A 7,426-nucleotide genomic window follows, 5' to 3' on the forward strand; every position below is an offset into this window, starting at 1 on the left:
TTTCATCCAGTTTTTATTAAACTACGTTATTCTTCTATGTAGGACTCTATCTGGTATGGTTGGTATGTTTGAATATTTATGTATAAATTGAGATGATGTTTCTCTAGGAACTCTATGTGCTGTTGTGAGGAGTGTGTTTTGGATTGTTTGTAGTTTGGTTTTAACTGTTTTGTCACTTACAGTTCTCCACGCTGGAGCTGCATGGTCGATTACTGGTCTAATGTATGTTTTGTAAAATTTTAGTATGTTGTCTATTGATGCTCCACTATTTTTGCCAGTTAGACTCCTAGCATAGTTGGTTCTTCGCCATACTTTATTTTTAATTTTGTTTACATAGTTAATCCATATTAATTTTGAATCATAGGATAGACCAAGAAATTTTGCCGATGTGGCAGTCTGAAGTAGTGTTCCATTCATATATATTTCAGGCTGTAGTTTTTTGTATTTTATCAATTTTGTAAAGAAGGTAAGTTGTGTTTTTGCTGTATTTATTTTTATTCTGTATTTTTGACAGTATTCACTTATTCTGTTTAGTTGAGGTTGTATGTTTGTGGCTGCTATTGTTGGTATTGTGGCACTTTTCCAGACTGCCACATCATCAGCGAACTGTGAGGAGAATCCATGATTAGGATCCTTCAATGGCATATTGTTTACATACATGATGAAGAGTATAGGGCAAAACAACCCCTCCCTGAGGGGCACCAGCTTCTGGAGTAAAGTACTTAAAAAAGGTACCCTCTACATTTTCTATTTTCTGAAAAGTTAGGTAACCAGCGAATAATTCCACACGGTAGTCCCATTTCATTCATACGGAACCGTAGACCATTGTGCCATACAGTGTCAAATACTTTATCAATGTCAAGAAAGCAGGCGACAGTGCATTGTTTTTGTTAAAGCTATTTATTATTTCTTCGGTTAATCTGACTAAGTGGTCAGTTGTTTGTCTAAATTTCCTGAATCCATTTTGTACTTCTGGTAATTTTGATGTTATCTCCAAGAATGTGGAGAGTCTATTATTGATTATTCTTTCAAGAATTTTCCTATACAGCTGGTCAGGCTGATTGGTCGGTAGCTATTAGGTTTATTTGCTGGCTTTCCTTCCTTATGGAACATTAATATATTAGCAAGCTTCCAAGAAACTGTGATGTATCCTGAGGATAGACTTAGATTAAAAAGTGTTTTTAGGTGGTCAAACAATTTCGGAGTGCCCTTTTTTTAGAAAGATGGCTTGTATCTCATCTTCACCTGGAGATTTATTTTTGTGTTTTTTATTGCTTCAAGAAGTTCATGTATAGATATTTCTTTCGTTAGATTCGTGTCTTCGTAATTTACGTGTAATGTGTTTGTCTCAGATATACTCGTTGGAAAAATTGGTTCAAATTGTTCTTTATTGTTTAGTATATAGTTTATGACTTTGTTTTAGAAATATGCGTTCATATCTGGATCAGAACGGATTTTAGATGTATTTGTAGCTGGATTTTGAGAGCTTTGGCTTTTTCTTTATTTGTGTGTGCTATTGTATTATTGTGTTCAAATGCAGGATATTTCTTTGCGGCTGACTTGTCGTTTAAAGTGTGTCCAGAATTTTTTCGGGTCAGTTTTATCGTTAGGTTTGAGCAGAAATTATCCCATTTATCTTGTTTTTGTAGTTTTATTTGTGCTCTGATGTGATTTCTTATATTGTTTATTTGCATTTTAGTTTCTCTGTCTCTTGTTAGCATGAACTGTTTTCTTAATTGTTTTCGTTTTTGGATTAGGGTAGTTATTTGAGTATTTGGTTCACATGTGTTATTTGTTGTTTTATGGCATTGTTTTATTGGCCGCTTTTTGAAGGCACTCCGTTATTGTTTGACAGAAGTTATCGAATTCAGTATGGTTTTTTTTACTTCTTTTATAACGTTATTAGGTAATTGATTGTCTAATTCCTGTTTATAGTTTTGCCAATTTGTTTTACTACAATCAAATTTTTCTTTTCTATAAGTTGTATTTTTATAGGGGACGAGATCGAAGACACAATATGTTAGTAAATGGTCACTATCAACATCTTTTCCTACCTGGAATTTTATTAGCTTTTGGCTCATATTATATGTACTAAGACACAGGTCTAGTATGTCACTGGTGTTAGTGTCATACGCTCTGTGTGTGGGAAGGGGGGTGATATCATTCAGTAGGGCTATATTATTATTATTATCCATAAACTGTAAGAGACTTCTTCCATAATTGTTTGTGTACTTGCATCCAAAATTAACATTTTTACTGTTTAGATCTCCAATATCTATAGAGTTACGGTTGTCTAGTTGCTTTTGTGGTGAAAAGTATATTCCTGCTACTGTTACTTTTGTTTTATTTATTTACAGAATATCCACAGTAAAATGTTCGTTGTTACTGCTCAAACTGATTTCTGTAACTGACAGATCTGTTTTGTATAGCTTCATACGCCTCTGTTTACATCATTTTTGTTTATTCTGTCTTTCCTTATTGTTGTGTAATATGGTATCTTAAATCTATTGTTATTGTATACTAAAGTTTCGCTTACTATTATAGTGTGGGGGTTAGTTTCTTGTATAAGGTCTTCGATCTCGTGTTTCTTGGAAGCTATTGCACCTTGGATGTTGATATATACCACTGTGAATATTATGTTGTTCGTATGTATCCGGTGAGTGTTGTTATTATGTGTGGTATATGAGGCGTAATGTTTTTTTTTTTTCAGGATGTTAATTATCATATTAATACAGTTGTTTTTTTGGTTTTGTGTATTCTGTTATAAATTCTGTAATTATGTTAATTATTAGGCTTGTTTTACAAGGTGTGTTAGCATTTGTCTCTGGGAGTGTGTTGTTGTTTTCTTGTGATTCTTGTGTTTGTGCTAAGGTGTTATTTTCTTGTGTAATATTATTTTGGGCCCGGCATAGCCAGGTGGGTTAAGGCGTGCGACTCGTAATCTGAGGGTCGCGGGTTCGCATCCCCGTCGCACCAAACATGATCGCCTTTTCAGCCATGGGGGCGTTATAATGTGACGATCAATCCCACTATTCGTTAGTAAAGAGTTGCTCAAGAGGTGGCAGTGGGTGGTGATGACTAGCTGACTTTCCTCTAATCTAACACGGCTAAATAAGGGACGGCTAGCGCAGATAGCCCTCGAGTAGCTTTGCGCGAAATTCAAAAAACATTTTGTTCTTGTAGTTTACCTTTTAACATTTGTGCATAAGTGGTTGTTGTTGTTTTGTTAAATTCTATTGTTGTGTCTGTTGTTTGTTGCGTACTTGTATTTGGTTATTCTTGTTCTGACGTTGTTGTTCTTACCTGATATATGCGATGTTTTATTTGTATGTATTTATCACATCCTTTATAATTTGTAGTGTGGGTTTGTCCACAGTTATAACATTTAGGTGTTTCTTGTTCCTTTTTGGAATGAGAGATATGGTGTTCTCGCCACAGCCGCAGCACCTCGGTGTTGATAGACATGCCGCAGAAACGTGCCCATATCTTTGACAGTTGTAGCATTGGGTTACTACAATTGCCGCAGTTTTTAATTGTTCCACTTGATATCTTTGATACCAAAGCATTATTCCATTCTCAATAAGGTTTAATACGTTATAGCTTTCGTCAATGTCAAATCGTATTAAGTTTGTAAGTACTTGTGTTTTTTGGAAATTACCCGTTGGATATTTGGATGTGGTATATTTTGTTCGACTAGTGCTTGAGTAATTGTGTCAAGGTTAATAGATTGATGCACCCCTCTTAGGACTATGGCTTTAGACTGCCGCTTACTACCTGGCAGGTGGATTTTGATTTTACCAGGTTTAAACGCATTTGTCGGCCATTCTTTCAGTAGACTATTAAGGTCAGCAGCCTTTTGCCATAAGTTCTTATTAGGATGAAGCTACACGAGGACTATCTGCACAAGTCGTCCCTAATTTAGCAGCATAAAACTAGAGGGAAGGCAGTTAGTCATCACTATCCACCGCAAACTCTTTTACCAGCCAATAGTGGAATTGATCGACATGTTATAACGCCCACACTGCTGAAAGGGCCAACTCTTTTATCAGCCAATAGTGGAATTGATCGACACGTTATAACGTGTCCGATATCTGGAAAAAATGTCCAGCAACTAAGGTAGAATGACCTTCAATTTTGCTTTCTTCTCCTATCGTGTAAATAAAACAATACTCGAACACTGTGGAGGAAAAGCCTCTGTCCATCACCCCAGTGATAAGGGATCCCTAGCTCCACTAATAGAAGCTGTGGGGACAACGTGGGTTGGAGAAACCTGGGAAACAATGAGTGCCTTACCAGGCACTTAAAATGGGCAGAAAAAGACAGAAACGTAACAAATCTGATGAGATGTGCCCCTCACGACATTCCTTGCATATAAAGAAAGTCCAGAATAAACACAATGGATATTTCATAATCCACCTCGTCTAAGTAATTAGGGATAAATCTCTGAAAATGAAGGATTCCAATGAATACAGAGTCAAGTATCATCACTTTAAAAGGAGTTAGTGCGAGCCACATCAGGCCTCAGAGCTCTAATACGACCTAATATATGATCAGTGTTTTATCAGTCATAAAGGTAACAAATAATTGTCAAAAGAATTGTTGAAAAGGATTTATCCCCTTCCCTGGCTGCCGAAGACTTAGAAATGCGAAGTTCAGGACTCGAATGGATGGTGAAATAAAACATGAAATGTTAGGATAATATTCTGTGGGACTAACTCCCACAGAAGAAATAACCAAATTTCGAAAACAAAAGTTCTAAAGACGTGTGCCTTCACAGCTAGAAAGTTAAGAGACTATTATGGAACGAATAATGATGACATTCCCCAGCAATATATATAGACATTGAACCATAGCCTGTTGGACAGCAAATATTTCTCAACTACTGATGTGAATGAAGATTCGTCCTTCATACACATACCCTGGAATTTCCAATTCCTACAAAAAAGATAGAACCATCCACATAAAAGCCTGAATATCCGTTCCTTAGTCTGGAGCCAGATGGGAGTTGGCTGTGCCTTGCTCAAAACATGCTGAAAAACTCGTACGACCCTGCACAAGCCATGGCACAGATGCTCAGCCAAAGGATAGATCCTTGAAGTATAGAAACTGGTACCTGTACACGAAACGTAGACAATGGCAGGATGAATTCACTTTACAAATGTGGATAAATGCATCAGCAACATCAAACTTGGTAATCCACAGATGTGGTGAACAATACCAGTGTAGGTTGAGAAAAGAACTCCATTGTGAACCCAGGAAGATCAAAGAATTGGTCGATACGAGAAAAATCAACAATTGCTCACCAATCTACCGTTATCTCGGGGACAACAAACAAACGAAAATAAAATCTCGAAATAATAGAATCGACTCTCATTACCACCTTCGTGACCTATAAACTCTCCAATAGCTTTCAAACGAAAATTCACATTTTCCTGATTAGTTGAGGGTGGAAATGTCACAGGATAGGTGGATATTGAAGGGAGAGATCTGAATGGAAAGACAAACGCTGACACCAGAACCTAAAGTACACATGGATCTGCAGTCGAGGAAAACCAGATGCCCATCAACTGTAACCACACTCTTATAGATCCAATAGATCCCCATCCATCTGGGGGTAAACACCAAAGCTGTTGACAACAGCTGATACGCATAGAGGTGGCGTTGAAATCAGCGATGGAATCCATACCGAGTATCCATAAAGTGAGGAACAGAACCGGAGGTCAACCAAATACAAGAAAGTGTGATCTATTGAAAGTGATCCCATGTTCCAGTTTGGAACTACACATATCCAAAAGTGGATTTAATCTGTGGAATCGAAACATATGTCTGTCTTGTGATAGTAAGTCAAAACAGACAAACGAGGGTGAGGGTACAAGGTGTATCTGTCCCGTCACGATATACGGCAGTAACTTTCCCAGCAATATCAGGGGGAGGATGAGAAAAACTAAGTAGTCCCCAGACATTTCTGCCATCAAGGAAGGAGTAGATTCAAAGGCCACTGAGGAATCCCCCAAAATCTCACAAATCTAAGTGACTAATTGAAAAAAAGGAAGAGATGTTGATTTAAACTGGCCTCGTGAGAAGTCTACTTAGTAAAAACGGAAAAAATGGCGTCGGAAAAACAGTCCAAATTCTCCCCAGAATTTTATGAATCACCAAGAGAAACATCCCTAGGCCGAATATATGTCTTCGTCTCAAAGCGAATCAAATCACGAACCGAGTCTCAACCGAGAGTGAACCCCACCCCAACCGTAAAAGAAAAAAACGCTAGATAAGAGAGGAAGAATAGCTTTGTGCTGACAACAGTTGCACGGGAAGTCGTGCCCGAAAACAGAGCGTCGATTTTCTTTAAAAAGGAAACTGTAGTTGTACGGAATTTCACAATGCGGTGCCAAGATTGCAATACATCGCGCAACGAAGTACAGCAGTGCTTTGCAGAAAACCGTGACCAGTGTTTTACTGATAAAAAGTGATTACATTATCTGAGTGATGTGCTTATATACAATACCAGGATAGAGGGCGCACTGACGAGAGTAGAGAATGTCGCAACATGAGATAATGTGGAGACTGACAAAAGTTTCTGACAACCCATGGTTGTCTTTCAGGCCCCAAAAATTAATAAGAAAACCGGAGAGATTTTTAAACCTAAATTTCTTACCATTAATTTTGATTTTTAACTAATGATTAGATGGCAAAGTTAACGTCGAGGAATAGCTAATATCTCAGCGGATGATATATTTTGGAATAACAATTTCCAAGACAGGAACATCCCATGTATTTAACAGAATTGAAATATATAATGAAATTAATTAGCTCAGGTTACCAGGCCCATTCAGAAAAAGACCTACAACAAATCGTACCCCCAGCTGTGGTACTCAAAGTGGGTATTAAGTAACAGATAAGAATGCACAAACACAAGTCAGTAAATCAAAATTCTAGAGAGTCTGTCACTAAAACTAGTTAGTGCTGTTTTACAGAAAGGTAGAGACTGACAATATAAATAAATGAAACAGTGAAGGACCTGCTAACAAAACTAGATGGTGCAGATTTACAGAAACGTAGAAGCTAGCAATATGGGTAAATCAGAACATCAAAAGGATCTGACATTATAACCAGATGGTGTTGATTTACAGGAAGGTAGAGGTCCACAAAACGAGTAAATTAGAAAAATGGAGGGCTTTCCATCAAAACTCATTTGTGCTGATTTACAGGAACACAGAAGTTAAACAATATGAATAAATAAGAACACCAGAAGATATCCCATCAAAACTAGTTTGTGCTAAACCAAGGAAAGTGAAGTCTGACTAAAAGCTTTCTCTGAATGTTAGGAAAAGTTTAAGTAAAACTGGAAGTTGAAACACGTTGAAAGCCTCTCATGATTTTTCTCATACTTTATATGTGCAATACATGGTTGGAATGGGCAGCA

The sequence above is a fragment of the Tachypleus tridentatus genome, chromosome 9 (genome assembly GCF_004210375.1).
Source record: "Tachypleus tridentatus isolate NWPU-2018 chromosome 9, ASM421037v1, whole genome shotgun sequence".
In the NCBI taxonomy this organism is placed as follows: Eukaryota; Metazoa; Arthropoda; class Merostomata; order Xiphosura; family Limulidae; genus Tachypleus; species Tachypleus tridentatus.